At 39.2% G+C, this 18554-nt stretch overlaps 1 protein-coding gene across 2 annotated transcripts in view; it reads left to right on the forward strand.

The window, feature by feature from the left end:
• Positions 1 to 18554, forward strand: part of LOC100619450 (zinc finger protein OZF-like) — an 87655-nt gene that overhangs the window by 39612 nt on the left and 29489 nt on the right. The gene's annotated exons all lie outside the window — the stretch shown is intronic.

Genomic DNA, 18554 nt, shown 5'->3' on the forward strand with positions numbered 1-18554 from the left:
AAATGGATGATGGTACTGGGGAGGGGAAGGAACCTTAAAGAGTCTAGAGGTGAATTTTCAGACTCTATTGCTTTATTGATATTAGCTGTTTCAGTTTGTTCCCCTCCAAATAATGAAGAAATCTCTGTAATGCCCCTATTGAAATTAGAGAACAGGACTCTTGAATTCAATGATTGTATCATGTCACATATATTGTATTTGCTGATTGTTTGCTTTAAGTTTTAATTTTGGTTTTTACTTCACATATTGATGTAATCTATAATGTTCCATTTTACTATGTCATTTTCAACTACTGTATTTTGGCCATTAGCTATATGTGCTACTACATTGTCTTTATTTGTACCTTGCCATATGACTGGACTGGAGAAAAATACCACTGTAAAACTTGGACAAACTTTAATATGGCAAAACCATAGGTCTTCGTAGATGCTGGATTTGTCAACAGATCCATCAAGGTCTCATGTTGCTTTAATGGCCTTTTGTTCCTTTTTTGCATTTGTTAATTGTCACATGGATGAATGATGGATGGACTCCATCAAACTGGTCAAAACCTGTATACAACCTTTGGAGAGTTCAAAATCTCAATTGATTTTTAAGGGGTCTTCAGAAGTGATTTTCAGATATCTTGTAGCACCACTATATTTGACTGATCATTTGCCTACCTTTGAGTTGTTTGTAACAAGAGGTAAGGGTCCATTTAGTAGTGAAGTGCAATAGCAATATTTTATTTCCCCACCTCAGCATTTATTAAAAATGTAATGGATGAGACATCTGAACTGATTTTCACTAATGTAGTCCAGGCCTCCACATTGTAATGCCTGGGACATATAAAGACATGCCTTTTATGCTGTTAAAGTCTCATACCAGTGGAGGGAGGTTTCCCAAGGGGTCTAGTTACCACATGATGGGTCATAATCTCATTCAGGAGGTGGTACAGATTTTCCCAGTGAGCCTAGATGGTTTTTATATTTGTAACTTTTCAGCTTACTCTACCCTTCCACCAGAATGATCTTGATTCATGGTGACATTTTAGACCAAAAAGGACTTCATAAGCAGTGCAGAGGTTTTTCTGAGCTCTCCTGTCAAATTTTGGAATGTTGGCAGTAATAGCTTTTGTTAAAAAATATCTCAGCCAAGGTTTAAGTATTGGCTAGATCTGGAGAACATATGACAAGTATCCATGAGCTTCAAAGGTTTTTTAAGTTTCAAACAGCAATTCATGAGAATCCGAATGATAGCAGCTTTGATTGCTGTTGCCATTAAATGGGCTCTTATGGGGGGATTTTGGTACTTCTCTGAATTTGCATTAGCTCAGGTACTACTGTTTTAAAAAATCTATTATTTCTGAAAATAATGTGCACTCACACTGGATCATGACCAAGTTAAAAAGGAAATGGATCTCATCTTTGTGTGTCACTGAATGTGAACTATATATTTTTTATTTTTTAAAAAATTTTATTGTTTTTCCTTATATGTGCAATAGAGTATTTGAGTTTTTTCTCTTATTTTTTGTACTTGAAGCACATTACCAGTATTAATGTTTTTTTTTATTTTGCACTAATATAAGTTTACAATATTCATTAGCCCTAATATTAATGCATATCCAAAAATTTTAGTCAATGGGAAGCTACCATTTATTGTTTAATATTATAGGATTTTGACTAATAATTGTGTCTGGTTTCAGAAGAAGGGATCACAAAAGAAACCATTATACTGTGCAAAGAAGCACAAGGTCAAGGAAACCAACCAATCCTGGTAGGATTGATGAGATTCTGTGCCAAGACAGGAGACTTGAATTTATTTTGAAGTTTGAGGAGGTGGCTGTTTGACATCCTCAGACATAGGATTCCCTCAAGCCAGATCCAGACTTCTGCAAAGTTCCTCTGTTTGTCTGCCATTTTGGGTCCCCTATCCCTGAGAGCAAAGGTAAAATCAGACCAGAGAATGCTATTTCCCATCTGCTTCAAAATCTAGTACATTTTCTTTCTTTTCTAGTGTGGCAATTTTATGTAGTCCTGTTTGATATAATTCACTTATTAATCTGTCTGCCCCTAGGGATTTTTTCTTAGTGAGTTCCTTGATGGCTTTTTCAATTTCTTTTTCTGAGATAGGATTGTTTAAGTATTCAATTTTCTCTATTATTAATCTAGGCAATTTGTATTTTTGTAAATATTCACCCATTTCACCTAGATTCTCATATTTACTGCCATGCAATTGGGCAAAATAGTTCCTAATAATTATTTTAATTTCCTCTTCATTAGAGGTGAGAACTTTTCATCATTGAAAGTATATAGTATACTGTGTATTGATTCTAAGGCAGAAGAGCAATAAGGGTTAGACCATGAGGATTAAGTGACTTGCCCAGGGTCACAGAGCTAGGTAGTATCTGAGGTCAGATTAGAACCCAGGACCTCTTGACTCTAGGCCAGGTTCTCAATTCACTGAGCCACCTCACTTCCCCCTAAATCATCTTGACCCAAATCCCAGACACAGGAATACACAGTAAATTTCCCCAATACAGAGTAATTAACACAGTATATGAAAAATAAATTGAAACTGAGGATTAGCTAGTTTAAAGGTTCCTAAAGCCCACTGCAGCCCTGAAAATGCTACATGTAAGCTATTATTAATGACACACGTCATGCCTTATGACTATTACTCTGAATCACACATAGGAGTTGTCTGAGGCTGGATTTGACCTGAAGGTTCCTTAATCCAAGCCCAGCTCTTTAGGAGGTTAAGACTGTTGCTTCCAGTGCTAGAAGGCCTTCTGCTCACTTCCCCAGTCACTGAGGATTTTCCTTTGTGCTCTTCAGCATGGTCATAAGAACAGGGAAGACAGAAGGACTTGGTCCTAGATCCTGGGAACACGGACAGGCTTTCCCTGTTTCTTGTGGCCGCAGAAAAATTCAGATATCACTAAGGGGGTCCCCCTAGGTTGAAATTGAGAGAAAGGATGTTTTGTCCACATCTTATAGACTCAGGATTGAAAAGATACAAGAAGAGGATGGGAAAGTCTCAAGAAGCTGCAGGCTTAATGCTTAGGCTGACCCGTCTAGTGCCTAAGATGAAAGCCCAGCATATGGCCACTTACTGGTGTGATTGCAGGCCTTGTGTGGGGGCGCAGCTCCCAGGAAACTTTATCCCAGAGATTTTTTTTTTAATGGGAAAGGGTGTGTTTATACAAAAAAAATGCTTATAGCTGCTCTTCTTGTGGTGGCAAAGAATTGGAAACTGAAGGGATGTCTCTCAATTAGGAAATGACTGAACAAATTGTGATGTATGAAGATGATGGAATGCTATTGTGTTATAAGGAATGAAGAACAGGATGATTTCAGGGGAAAAAAAGGCACAGGTGCAGAACCCTAGGCAGGGATGCTCCCTGGAGCTCCTCCTTGACACCAGCACCATGATCAAGTAGGGGCTGACAGAAAAAAACATGAGGGCCTATAACCCAAATGATGCCCCAAATGTGGGGCCTGTGGGGAACCAAGACATCCACAGTCACTGCCTCACACTTCAAAACTGTTGTTTATATGATCATTGCTTTCACGGGCCAGGCGGCCAGATGCTTGTCTGTTCCTGACATGAGAACAGACCTACCAGGCACCAGTTCCTGTTGGAGAGGCGAGCTACAGGGCCTTGGTGCTCATTATCATGGTGGGAAAGCTGGGAGAGTTGTGAAAAATGTCACTTGATATCTATTTCCATATTATTCATTTTTCTTATAGAGAGACTTTTTTTAAGGCCTAAACACCAAATCGCATACTCGTATATACATGTGATAAGTGACATCATATGTTTTGCTTTTGCACTTCTACTCCCATAATTCTTTCTAAATTCTTTCTAAAAGAATGCATAACATTCTTTTATAGAAGTCCTTCAGGAGTGTCCTGGCTTGTTACATGCTACTCGTAGCAAAGTCCATTATATTGGGTTTTTCCACAGTGTTTTACTTTCTGTGTACAATGTTCTGCTGGTTCTGCTCATTTCACTCTGCATCAGTGCACTCCCAGTTCATATGGAAAGCCTCCAGACCATCAATCCTTACAGCACAATAGTATTCCATCAGCATCATATAACAAAATTTGTTCAGCCATTCCCCAATTGAAGGGATACCCCCTCCTTTTCCAGTTTTTTTTTTTTGCCACCACAAAAAGCATAGCTTTAAATATTTTTGTACAATTATTTTTCATTATTACATCTTTGAGATATAAACCCAGCAGTGTTATACCTGGATCAGACAGTATGCAATCTTTTAAATCCCCTTGGGTATAATTCCACATTACCTTACAGAATGGTTGAATCAATTCAGAACTCTACCAACAATGTATTAGTGTCCCAATTTTACCACAATTCCTCCAACATTTATTATTTTACTTTACTGTCACATTGGCTAACCTGCTAGGTGTGAGATGGTACCTCAGAATTGTTTTAATTTGCATTTCTCTCATTAGGAGATTTAGAACACTTTTTCAAGTGATTAGTGAACATTTTGATTTCTTTATCTGAAAACTGCCTATTCATGTCCCTTGACCATTTGTCAGTTGGGGGAATGGCTTGATTTCTTGTAGAGTTGACTTCTTTCTTCATATATTTGGGAAATTAGACCTTTGAGAGTTTTGTTATATAAAATATTCTTCCCAGTTTGATGGTTTCCTTCTAATTTTGGTTGCATTGGTTTTGTTTGCACAACCCCTTTTTAATTTAATGTAATAAAAATGATTCATTTTACATTTTGTAATGTTCTCTATCTCTTGTTTGGTCTTAAATTCCTTTCACATAGATCTGTCACATATACTAATCTATGTTCTCCTAATTTAAGTTTTCGCTCTTTATATTTAAATCTTTTATTCATTTTGAACTTATCTTGGTTTAGAATGTGGCATGTTGATCTCCACCTAATTTTTCTCATACTGTTTTCCAATTTTCCCAGCTATTTTTGTAAAATAGTGAGTTCTTGTCCCCAGAGCTGGGATCTTTGGGTTTATGGAACACTAGCTTACTGAGGTCATTGACCCCAAAGTCTATTCCATCAGTCCACCCTTCTGTTTCTTAGCAGTACCAGATTGTTTTGATGATCACTGCTTCATAGTACAGTTTAAGATCTGGCACTGTTAGGCCACTATTCTTCACATTTTTTTCATTAGCTTCCATGATATTCTTGATCTTTTGTTCTTCCAGATTAACCTGGTTATAATTCTAATTCTAGATGTAGCAGTCCACCCCTAGCTATGGGCAAGGGAAACAGTTAGTGTGTACAGAGTGGCTTAGAAGAGAGCATGCTCAGTCTTGTGCATGGCTAGGAAAGTCTCTGACCCTTGACCCTAGCTTCCCCCAGGTTAGGCGGGAAAACAGGTTTCTTTGTGTTCATCTGGCTAAGAGAAACCACACCTATACCTTGTCATTGACCAATGATAATCATCCCTATGTATTGTATATATTTGCATATCAAAGAGATTAAATACAGGGCCACAGCAAGCTCCACCTTCTCTCTCTCTTGGATCTCAGCTCTCACTGATGCTTGTCCTTGCTGGAGCTTGGCCAAAGGCCAAGCTCCATCTTTAATTCCTTTCCTTATCTACCTCTCCCACCTGGGACCTGGCCTTCGGCCAGGCACTTTCTTTTCTCTATCATGTCTCTGACCTGTGTGGTATTAAATTGGGATCTTTGGATGGGAACAAGCCTTCTGAGTAGTCCACTGATTGGAGTTTTGTTGTGGCTCCATGATAATTAATAAGGCCTGGATTTCTGACTCATTCCTGCCACCTCATATCTCTAACTTGGCTCCACCATCCCCCTTGCAGCATCCAGAACTTCTATCCTTCCTCTATCTTCCTACCTTGAGGCTTCTTGCTGGTCCGGGAAGCTTCACTATGAAAAATTTTCTTTAAAACTTTGAAAATTCTTGAAAACTTGATAAAAGTTTCATACATTTGTCACTGAATCTGTAAATTAATTTTGGTAGGAACATAATTTATATTCTATTAGCTTGTGTTAGGAGTAAACTTTATGGTTGAGACTGAACATAATTTTTATTTGGTCTCCAGGAATTGAAATTCTAAATCCCAATGAAATACTCAAGTCAGAATGGAATTTTATGGTGGTTTATTTACAATAGAAGGAAGAAATTAAGAATGAGAGAGAGAGAGAGAGGAAAAAGGGGAGGATAGCTGTCCCAGCCTAGTCTGAAACCAGTGGGAGTTCAGAGGCTTCAGCCAACAGGTCTTCCCAGAGGATTAAATCTAGCTTGGCTTCCAGCCACAAGGCCTCCTCCAAGATGAGAGGCCTTAAGCCAAGGAAAGGGGAGTCAGCCTTAACCCTCACCACACAATCGTCTCAGGGAAGCAGTCTAAGGTCTCATGCTTGAGCTCCTCCAAGCCAAGTTCCATTGCCCAAGTCCCTCTCACAGGAAGTGATGTGAAATATAAAGGCAGTTCTTTATGTCACTTCCTGTGTTTCACATGTACCAATGGTGGCTTAAACTTGGCTTTGGACAGCCCAGGGGGGTCAGTCAGTTGTTTCTGATTTGTCACTTGCTTTGCTCGCACACGCTTTTTAATTGATTTCCTAGTATTCTTTATGTATACTGTCATATCATCTGCAAAGAGTGATGGTTTAGTTTCCTCATTGCCTACCTTAATTTCTTTTTCTTCTCTAATTACTACTGCTAGTGTTTTTAGTACAATATTAAATAATAGAAGTGATAATGGGCATCCTTACTTCACTCCTGATCTTCAAACTTGTCCCCATTGCAGATGATACTTGCTGATGGTTTAAAATATATATTGTTCATTATTTTGAGGAAGGCCTCAGCTATTCTTATACCTTCTAGTATTTTCAGTAGGAATGGGTGTTGTATTTTGTCATTCTTTTTCTGCATCTATTGAGATAATCATGTAATTTCTGTTGGTTTGGTTATTGAGATGGTCAGTTATGTGGATGGTTTTCCTAATATTAAACTATCCTTGCATCCCTGATATAAATCCCACTTGGTCATAGTGAATAATCCTTGTGATGACTTACTGTAGACTCTTTACTAAGAATATTAGTCTGTAGTTTTATATAGACTTTACTTTTTTGTGAAACATAAGTTAGTTTTTGTAGTTGTATTTCATTGTTTCAAAGGTTTTTCAAAAATTTACATTTTGTATTTTGAATTTTGAATTTCTCTAATTGTATGTTTTGCACTTGCATTTCTGCAAATGTTTTCATTGATTATTTGATTTCATTGAAATTTTCTTTTCTTTCATTTATATCCCTAGTATAGGTTAGCATAGATAAAGTGTAGCAATAAGAATAGGATAAGTGTAAGGTTAAATCTATTTTAAGGAGATATAATGATAATAAGGTCAGGTATAGTTTTAGAATTACATAGAATAGTGAGCATAAGGGAGAGATTTTTTTCTCTCTCCATATGCTTGAAGGGAGAAAATTATAAGGATATTATTAGAAAATATGTATTGTTTTATTAGTTTAAAGGTAAGAAGTAGAGTGGCTGGCTTGAGAAAGAATTGGAGTTTGAAGCAGAGCTGAGAGACCATGTCAGTTTCAAATGTTGACAGTTATAACCACTTTTCTGTGTCAGTCACTCTCACTGGCAGTTGGCAGTTGGTCTCTGGCAGTTGGCAGACACACACTCTTGGAGATTTAAACTCCAATGATAGCATGTACATAATTTCAAACGTACTGGGTTGACTGAACCTGCGTATGATGGACCATTCAAGTCCTATTGACTACACCAACCACCATTAAAATTGGGGAAAGGAACTCATGGATTCATTGTGGCCATGTAAAACAGGTACCTTCTGTTGATAATAATTGCCTGTACTGATTGTATTTGACTATTGATCGTGATAAGACTTCCCTATTGATGGATCTGTACTATTTTGTTGTACTCTATTTGGGTGATCCTTGTACTCGAACAAATTACCCTTGTAGGACAACACATATACTACCTCAAAAAAGAAAACCTATATTAGTGACCTATATTGACTTGATATGCCTTTTGTAACATTTTGTGACTTTTGTAACTTTTTTTTGTATTTTCTTGAATGTATTATTGCTTTATCTAATTCATTTGCACCCCATTGTTTTATCTACCTCGTTTGCACTCACATTGTGGATCATGGCAAGTTAAAGAGGAAATAAATCTTTATTTTTTGGAAAGTAGCCTCGATCTTTTCTCTCATTTTTTTGTATTTGAAGCATATGTCACCAGTATTGAAAAGATTTTTTTTAACTGTTTTGCTTTTTGCAATAGACTAAGCTAATATGTCAATTTGCCTAGCATATAAATGTGTACCCAAAAAGCTTTGTACTATGGCAACATGCTGCTAGTTATTTAAATATTATGAGACTTTTGCTTGATGAATATGTCTAATTCAAGGTGAAATAGACCACAGAGGAGCACAGAAGTTGACCTGCAATGTGCCAAATGAGCACAAAAGGTAAAAGACCAAACCAATCCTATAGGGATTGATGACATTCTGCACAAAGAGCACAGGGATTTGATCATGTGTGAGACTTGAGGTAACAGCTGTTTAACATGTGTTAAATGCAGGATTTCCTTGTGCCACACACTATATCAAATACATTAACATCTATTATTCTGACTCCATTATCCCATAAAGCAAAGAAAAGGTTCAAACCAGGTGTGTCAAGGAAGTTCATTCCTTCCACCTCCTGAATAGCTTGACCTGTCCATCAACATTCCTCACATAACACAGTTACGCCGGGTTTTGGGTCCGTATATATGCTGTACATCAATAAAAGTGAGGGGGCAGTGGTGGACCAGGGTTTTTGGCTTTTGAACGAACATGGGAACAGAGCAGTTAGGGAAGGGGGAAAGAGGAAGGGACTGGCAGGCTAGGCAACTTGTGGTCAGGTTACTTAGAGGAATGATGAGATTTAAAACTATGATTGTCTACCCTTTCTAATAAACTTTATAAAATATATATCTGGGTAGAAATATCAATATAATTCTTACAGATGGCAACCACATTGGTTCTTTAGGACCTTTAATTTTCTTCTGAGAGGAGTTTTGAGTAAGTGCTTAGGTAAGCATAGGTGAATAGAATTGGCTTCAGTTTGCTCTCATGCCTTCATATGCAAAATGCACCTTGGCTGAGAAAGAGAAGCAGAACTGTCTAACACCACCTCCCCAGATCAATTCGTGAGAAAACCCCCTCCTTCTTTTACCCTAGCTGAGAGTGGGTCTGTAGAGTACAAGCCAAGCACAGGAACCCAGCCCTTGACTTCCCCGGGCACACAAAACTGCCAGCTCCTACTGCCACTTTGCTCAGCCAGGTGCTGTGCTAAGCAAGAAGACACCCCTTAAATTAATCCTGGGGGTCCTTCTAGGCTGTGGATTAGAGTTAGGGGCTCCTTGTGGCAGTAGAGAAGGGGAAGGATGCTTTTTTCACAGACAGGACCCGGTGCCTGACTTTTCCAACCCAGCTGCTGTGACTCTGACCCAAAGCCCTCTGGCTTCACTCAGCACAGCACAGCCCTTGAAGACTGGGGGAACAAAAGACCCCCCCACACACATACACACACCTTTTGACTCTAGCAGTAAGGGAGGGGCTGGAGCATTGAACTCCTGTGCTCCATAGTCAGACCAAGAGGGAGGAGTTCCTGGGTTAAAAAACTGGCACTGATTGAGTGGGTCATTGGCAGTTACTAGTGCCCCCCAACTTTTGAGAGAAACACATGGCTGTTCCCTTTGGGGGAGAGGAAGGGATTTAATTCGGGGTTTCCTTTCCCTTCTCCCTTCCCCCCTCAAACAGTCCTTAGAACTGGGCTAAGAGGAAGGCTTTTTGGAATTTTCTTTCTTCCCTTCCCCTCTCAGCACATTTCTTCAGACTGCATTTTTACAAGGAAGTTCTCTTTTGATTTTTCTCTCTCCCTCACCCTCAGACTTTCCTTGCATACAGCCTGCTTCTTTTAGAACATCAAAAAGTCACATTTTCTTTCTCTTCCTTTATCCACCTAAACCCTCAAGTGTTGGTTCTTTGGTCTTTCCTTTCCCCCTCACACACATTCCTTCCTCCCTGATCTCTTTTTTTTTAACGTAAGACCTACCTGCAAGTATGTTCCACTCTACATGCATTTATAACACCACCTACTCTCAAGAACTAAAGCTGCAGGAAAATCAAAAGAATTCCTTTGCTACTGCTACTTGTGGTCTAAAATAATGATATTGAATTGAATACATTTAAATAAAAGAATTATTAATAGTTAAATATTAATAATATTGATTTAAAATTAAAACCAATTTTCTAAAATTGAACAAAGCCACCATTAAATCAAATTAACTACATGCAATATTAAGGAATAATTTTAGAACACAGTATTAATAATACTGTAAATAATAATAATTATTAATTTTCAACAACTATTATTACTACCACCTATTATTAATAACTAATAAGTATTATTGATGATTTTTTATTATTTATTATTGATGATTTTTTAGAGTATTTATTGTTATTATTAACAATAATTATAATAAATGCATTTTGTTATTAATTGCTAATAACAATTATTACACTAAATGCACATTTATTATTGATACTATTGCTATGCAACAATTACTGTTTCCTTACATTAGCTTTTTGTTTTAAACCTCCTCTCATTGCCTTCCACAATAACATTGAAGAAATCTGTTGTCTCTATTTTTTAATGTTTTAGGAACTTTTCATTTTTTAAGCTGACCATATAGCTATACTCAGACTAGCTTAAATAGGCAGATTAAGACAGACAGACTTGACAATATGGGAAATATTGCAACACATCGAGGGAAATTGGGAAATATTCCTCCTGATTCACCTCTGAATATACTTTTTACTTCTTGGGGTGATCCCAATCTAGCTCATTAGAATTGGATGACAAAGAAAGAATCTAGAAAGCTTTGTAAGGCATATATGGACATATCTTTTACCAGGCCAAAATATGACTCTTTTGACTTTGAGATCTTAAAAGATTTGAAGTTATTAAAAACAAAGATTCCAAAGTTTATAAACACTTGCTCTTGTGGGATAAATCAACTATTCCCTCCAGTTTGGAAACCATTATTTCTTTGGAACTGAACCATTCTAGCTTAACTCCTTCAGTGAAATATAGCTAGAAACACACTCTATCATCCCACCTGGCCTATAAAGAAACCTCTTATACTGACCCAAACCAGGACTTCACTTCAGCTCCTCTCCTTGTCAGACCTTGCTCATCCTCTACTCTTCCCATCCCCTTTCCCCCAATCTACCTCTCTACCCTCCCTTACCATCCCACCATGATACCCTCCTCACTACCCAGTGCCCACCCATATCACCTATCCCCACCTGTACCATCCCTATTCCAATCCTTTTCTGTACTCTCCTTCCCACCCACTTTAGTATGATTCCTCTAGACCTCACCCCTCATACTCCTCTTCACTCCATACCCAGTCCCACCCCCCTTCCTCTCCACCCCACCCCCATCCTCTTCCCCACTTCTCATTGCCATGCCCCAATCTTTTTGCTTTGCCTCTCCATGCCCTGATCAGCCTCTCCCTCTTCATTCCCCCACCCCACCCCCATTCCCTTACTAGCCTCACTACAACCCACTCCATTGAACTCCAGAACACAGGACAAGCAGCAGTTACCACAGATGATTCAAATAAATGTGTTTTCCCTCTAAGAGATGTCCCTACATATAACAGACATGGAGATTTAGTAAACATTAGATGTCATACACCCTTTTCTCCACAGGACATTGAGAGATTCAAAGAAAAAACACCTTCATATGAAGCTGAACCTGTGGTGGTGATAAATAAGTTTGAAAGCATTTTTCACACATATAATCCCACATGGCTTGATGTAGAGGATTTGCTCCAGGCCTTGCTAACAGAAAGGGAAAGGAATAGGATTCTTTCTCTTGTTAATCAAGCCCAAGGAGAGGAACAGTTCACTGGCCAACTGAAGATCCCAAATGGGACCCAAATTCAGAGCAAGATTACTTTCAACTATGATAGGCTAGGAATGCATTGCTAAAAGCCATGAGAACCTGTTCTGATAGGCCTGGTACATGGATTAAATTTGAACAATGAAAACCCGTTCCAGTTTATGGATAGACTTATTGAGCTGGGAGGAAGATATATAGATCTCCATCTTGATAGAGAAAGGGATGTTAGACAAATCAGAATGCAATTTGTAAAAAACAGTTGTAAGGTAGTTAGGAATTATTTTATGACTAGCTGTCCAAACTGTGGCAGTCTATGCTTTTGATAGACATAAGGAAAAGGAGAAAGAGAACACTGATTTAGTGGAAGCATTAAGGAAGGAAATAAAGGAATTAACTGTTAAACAGGGTGAGACAGATAAAGAGAATGCTACTTTAGTGGAGACATTGAGGGAGGAAATAAAAGAATTAACTGAAACAGTTGGAAAGGTAAAGCAAGGAGAGATCATAGCTCCCTTACAAGAATCCACAAAACAACTACTAACATATTTTTGTGGAAAGGTGATCATATAATTATGAATTTTAAGAAGAGAAATCAGGAGTATAGGAATAGAAGCTTTAGGGATAATGCTAATAATAGGAGGAATAGTTATTTGAATGGGGGAAATCAAAATTCACACCAAAACATCTGTACTCAGTGCGGGAACCTCCCCTAAGTATGGGGGACCCCAGGGGTGTAGACAAAGGGATTGTGATAAATGATGGTACTTGGGAGGGGAAGGAACCTCAAACAGTCTGGAGGTGAATTTTAAGCCTTTTCAAACCTCTTTGCCTTATTGATGTTAACTGTTTCAGTTTGTTCCCCTCCCCAGAATGAAGAAGTCTCTGTAACACTGAGAAGGCCCCAAAGTCTGAGTTAAAACACCTGAAGCTACTCCTCTTTGCTCATGTACATACAAAGTAAATGGCTTATTGTAATCTGGGATGCCTAGAGCAGTGGCAGACAGGATAGTCTGTTTTAGATCTGATAGAGCTGACAAGTGTTCTGGCTCTAATTTGAGGGGTTCAGGGATTGAATCCCTTGTTAGTGCTATAAGGGGTTTAGTAATTTCCCCATGGCAAGGAATCCATTGCCTACAAAACCCTGTTGCTCCTAAAACTACTCCCAACTGTTTCTTAGTGGTAGGAGCACTTAAATTTTTAATATTTTCAATTCACTTGGGAGAAATATAGTGGGCACCCACAGTCAGGATGAACCCCAAATATTCTACTTTAGGGAGAGACCACTGAACTTTACCCTTCAAGATCTTATGTTCCCTTTTATGTAATTCCAAAAGAAGGTGTTTACTATCTTCTTGACATGCTTCTGCATCTGTTGAAGCCAAGAGTAGATCATCTATGTATTTGATTACTTTGCTATTTCTAAATATTATATTATCTGTGTCTTGGCTCAAAATTTGTGCAAATAATCTCGGGTTTTCCACTCAACCCTGTGGAAGATGACTCCACATATAATGAGAGCCCTTCCAGGTGAAAGCAAAGATATGCCTGGAGTTCTCATGTATGGGTATGAAAAAGAAGGCTGAGCACAAGTCTACTACTGTAAAGTATGTAGCTGTGCTAGGACTAGAAGAAATAATACTATTGATGTTGGAAACTACAGAATGTCTCTTTATAACATGGTTGTTCACAGCCCTCAAATCCTGTACGAATCTATAGAAGTACTTGCCATTGGGCCCCCTTTTTGGTTTTTTAACAGGCAGGATGGGCATGTTGTATTCATATTTACAGGAAATTTGACACCCTGGTCGATTAATAAGTTTATTACTGGGGTAATGCCCTCTATTGCCTCCTTTGAGAGAAGATACTGGGGAATGGAAGGAGGTGGGCTAGATTTAGTTTTTATTTGCACAGGAACAGCTGATTTAAGTAGGCCTACATCAGAAGAAGATGTGGCCCAAAGAGACTCTGGTATATCTGTAGGTATTTCAAAGGTGGGAGGTTCTTTTCCCTCCAGGCTCTCTGAGATAAGTACAGGGAGTAAATTTAAAGATTCCTCAGGCACTAACAAAGACATAGAGCCATCTCTATGGGGCGCAAATTATTGTGGCTTGTAGTTTGCATAGTAAATCCCTGGGTCCCACACATACCATGCAAGGAGAAAGTTTTGGGACCTTTAAAGATGTTCCTGATACACCTACTACATCTAGAGAGCCAGTAGAGTCAAATTTTGCATCTGGTTTGCTTACCAAAACTGACCTAGATGCCCCAGTGTCCAAAAGATATGTATGAATTTCCCACCTTTAAAGTGACATGAGGTTCCTTACTATGTGTGTGGGGGCGGGGCATGTATTGGGATTACTGGCATTAAAATATCAGGGTTTGGAAAATCAAAGATTTCACTCTTTGATTCCAAGGCCCTCACCCCCCCCCCTTCACACCTTCATAAAGGTGCTTGGGCATTTTTCTTGGATCCCCCACACTGATGGGGATTTTTACCCAGAGTATAGCGTGGACAAGCTCCATTTTTTATATATTGTTGGGCATTGTGTTGAATATTATCATTTTCCTCATTTGGAGCACTGTCATTATTTTGATTGGCATTATGATTCCAATAGTTATTATTTCTAAAGTTGTTATTATTTCTTTTTTTCTGTAGCCAGCTCCTACAGACCATCATTACATGGCCTCTCTTCCCACAGTAAAGTCATGTTAATGATTTATCTGTGGATTCATGCAAAGGGGCTATGGTCTCTCTCTGATTTTTTCATTGTCCTTTTAACATTTCAATTTCTTTCTTTAAGTCTTCCACTGACGTATTGTGTTCCTCGTGGTTTTTTTTTTTTTTGCCTGACCCTTATAAACATAGGCTGCTACTCTCCTCAATTCTTTGAGGTTCATAGAGTCCCAATTCGGACAGCTAGTTTTAAAGTAGTCTTACCACTGAACAACAATTCTCAATGAATTGCCTAAGTATTTGTCTAATATCCCTTTCTCTGGACAAATCAAGGTCCATATATGTATTTCCTTCGTCAATAAGTCTGTCCATAATCTTGGAGGGGGTTTCATCAATTTATTGTCAGGTTCTTTCAAATTTTGACCATTTTTCAGGTCTATCAGAGCATGTTCTCATGCCTGTCAACAATGCTTCCCTGGCCTAGTTTAGTTTTGTGTAATCTAGTTCAACATTGGGGTTCCAATGTGAATTTTCAGTTGGCCAATAATTTGCTCCTCTACCTTGCTTCTGATTAGCCAGAGAGATGACATTATTTTTTTCTCTTTTTGTCAGAAATTTTTCTAATAAATTTTCAACATCCATCCAAGTGGGGTCAGAAGTTTTGAATATGTTCTCCAATTTTTTTTATGATTAATATTGGTTCTTCCTCAAATGATGGAAGGTCTTCTTTGAATTTATTTAAATCTCCAGGGTTAAAAGGCGTATGGTGTCTTATAGATATTAAGTCCCCATTTTTATTAAAAGTGGGTACTTCCCTTAATAGAAATAAACCCCTATCAGAATTATCTATTGTTCTATTTTCTAGGCTTCTTTCTCCATTTTTAGTAAGAGAAGTAGAAGGGGGGGGGTCAAGGTAGTGTGGGCAGGGCAGGTAGCATTGGTGAGTGGGTTAGCCAGGGCAAGGGGGTTGGGGATGGAAGCATCATAGGTGGGGGTAGGGACTAGGGCTGAGGGGGCAGGCAGGAGGCATGGGTGGGGGAGGGACTAGGACTGAGGGGGTTGGGCAGGGGGCATGACGGGGGAGGAGTGGGTTGGTTAGGAATGGGGGGACTAGGGCCAAGGGGGCAGGGGAAATGCACAGGGTGAGGAATGGGTTGGGTATGGGTGGGGGCAGTTTGAGAACTAGGAGCCAAATTGTGTAGAGCTGGGTGGGACAGGGATTCTGATAATGATGAAGTATGGAGAGATAAATCACTCCTATTACGAGATGATCTTAAGTTTCTTTTAATGCTTTTTATAGAAGCTATGAGCTCCCCCAAACTTCCTCTATAAGCTCAAGCCAGGTATTGTGTTCTGCATATTGTTGAATAGTAGAAGGAACAATTGGTTGGTTTGGCTGGGAATTCTTGTGTATGGTATTTTCCAGGGTTCTCTTAGAGATACAATATTACAGCTCCAACAATTAAAATCCCAAGGAGGAGTAGTGCAGCAATTAGACATAGCCATAAGTCCTCTGGGATGAGACATTGCAGAGAGACAAGGAATAATACATTTCCAAATTTGGTAACCACATATTTCTAAAGTCAAACATTAAGTTGCCTGTAATTTTGCCTTTTGTCAGTAGATGGCTCTACTGCCAAGGGTCTTATTTTGTTGTAAATTTTCTTTTCTTTCTTTTGGGTAGGCATTTAGGTGTGGCTTTATGCACAGCTCTAATCCATTCAAATTCTTCTGTGTGAAGGGGTAGACAAAACAAAGCCTTTTGCCTGAGGCTGAGGCTCCTTTTAAAACTAAGTTTTGGAGGGGTCACAAGTGGTCTTTCCTTATCCCTTAGGCTAACCTGCAAGGACCATGTGCTATCTTCTTTGAGCAAAGCCCATTTAAATTTTAAAACCTAGAGAGGCTGAAAAGCAGGAAAATGGGTTTTAAGCTGACTCACTGCTTTACTCTGATGATCTAGCCGTTTTTGTTGTGACAGATTGAAGCAAGGGCTTCTTTTTCCAGAGTTTCCTCACTGCTAATCATTAAGGGTCGGCTAATTGAATTGTTTGTTCCCTATTTATTTATTTATTTTTATTAATATATTTTATTTGATCATTTCCAAGCATTATTCGTTAAAGACATAGATCATTTTCTTTTCCTCCCCCCCACCCCCCATAGCTTAAAAACAAAAAAGAGATTTATTAATTTAGAAAGTAATGTTGAGAGTGGCCAGGAGGATAGCAAGGTGGGACAGCAAGATGGGGAGCAGTTCCTTGGGAGGACAGCATGAAAGGAAAAGCTGTTCCCCCATTGGGAAAGCATGGATGGAGAGGCTGTCCCCCAGACATCAGTTCTGGGGTTTATATACTCTTTAGATGCTATGTCCTGGTGTGGAGAGTGTTAGTCCCTCAGGCATTTGGTGGGGTGGGGTGGTCATCTGACTGGGGTCTGCCTGGAGACATAAAGATTCATTTCTTTGTCCACTTTAAATCTAGAGGACAAAAGAGGGTAAACATCTCAGGACCCTAGGTGGGGTCATTGGGTGTTTCTAGGTTAAGGGTCACAAGGATGCAAAGGCAAGGGAGTTTCCCTGATAATAGTTGGCCTGGGTTTCTGGGGTACAGTGCCCATATCATCTCTCCCTTCTCCTAATATGTAAGGGAAAAGGGAAGGTGGTCTGTCTTCTGTAACTTCTTCACAGCTTAGAATGGGCATAGAGATATCCCTGCCTAACGTTAGGAGAGGTATTGACTGTAGGCTGTGTCCAGAGCATCAGGCTGGGATGTTTGCCAAGGTTATGGTGGCATCTGGCATCTGGGTGACTCCCATGAGTGCTTTTACCCTAGAAGCAACTAGAGAGATGGCAAGGTTACAAATACAAGGTCCACATATCCCACAGGGGAGTAGCAAAAACTGGAGTGGTTGCTAGTCTCCTTAAAGCCTCAGGTTTTGGATATACCCCAGAGGCACTGAGACCTTGGGCTAAAGGTCTGGGGTTCTCTCCACTTTGGGGGTGCTTCATACAGACCCAACAGTTAGAGGGACCTACTTTGGCTAATGCTTCCCCAAGCTGAATCAGAGAATTATATGTCCGACTGGCTGGGTATGCATGATTGAAAACATAGAAGAAGACCCAAAATTTAAGGAAAGAAATAGTTATGGCCAGGTAGCTAAAGGCTAAAGCAAAAGGGGTTAAGATAACAGGGAAGGAAAGACTGTGGCCACAGGATCTTAGGGACATGTCCTCAATGAGTGCCTGGGTCCTAGGTAGCTGGGAATTTGCTTGGAGATGTGAAGGATGTCCAGCAACTGCTTTCCCTGATGGGCAGACAGGTCACAAGGGGAGAGTCAGCCCCTAAGATAGAAGTATAGAAAACCAGGACTGGGCGGATAGAAACAAAGAAAATTACTACAATAACAATTGGCATTACACATTTGCATTTGGGTATTTTAGCCAACAGACTTCTTCAGAAATCATCTTCTGACAGGAATAGATCCCTTTAGGAAATCGGATTCCTGAGTTGTTTGCAGAGTTGGTATGTGATGTTTCTGTTAAAGAATATCCTTTTGCAAAGTACACATTAACTATAACATCTATAAACACTTGAGTAACAATATTTTACAGATGAATTTCTTTACTCCAGATTCTGGGGAAAATTCAGGAGAGCTTTGAGCTATCCCAAGCTCAAGATCCAAACTTCACTTAAGGCTGCAAATACAAGCCATCAATTAATAAACTTCACCTACTTCTCAAAGTATGTTCCCTAACAGTTTGAGAATGTCCAATTATTAACCTAATAGGTTGTTTGGGGAAATGGAAACTTTAATTTTCCAAGTTGTATTATGTGCTGATTATGGTGATGTCACCAAGGAAGAAAGTCCAAAAGGGAAAATATTTCCACATGAGACAAAGGACAGTGAGTGGCTTTATGTAACAAGCAAGGCTGGCACTGCCATT

This window comes from Monodelphis domestica, chromosome 4, assembly GCF_027887165.1.
Source record: "Monodelphis domestica isolate mMonDom1 chromosome 4, mMonDom1.pri, whole genome shotgun sequence".
Lineage (NCBI taxonomy): Eukaryota > Metazoa > Chordata > Mammalia > Didelphimorphia > Didelphidae > Monodelphis > Monodelphis domestica.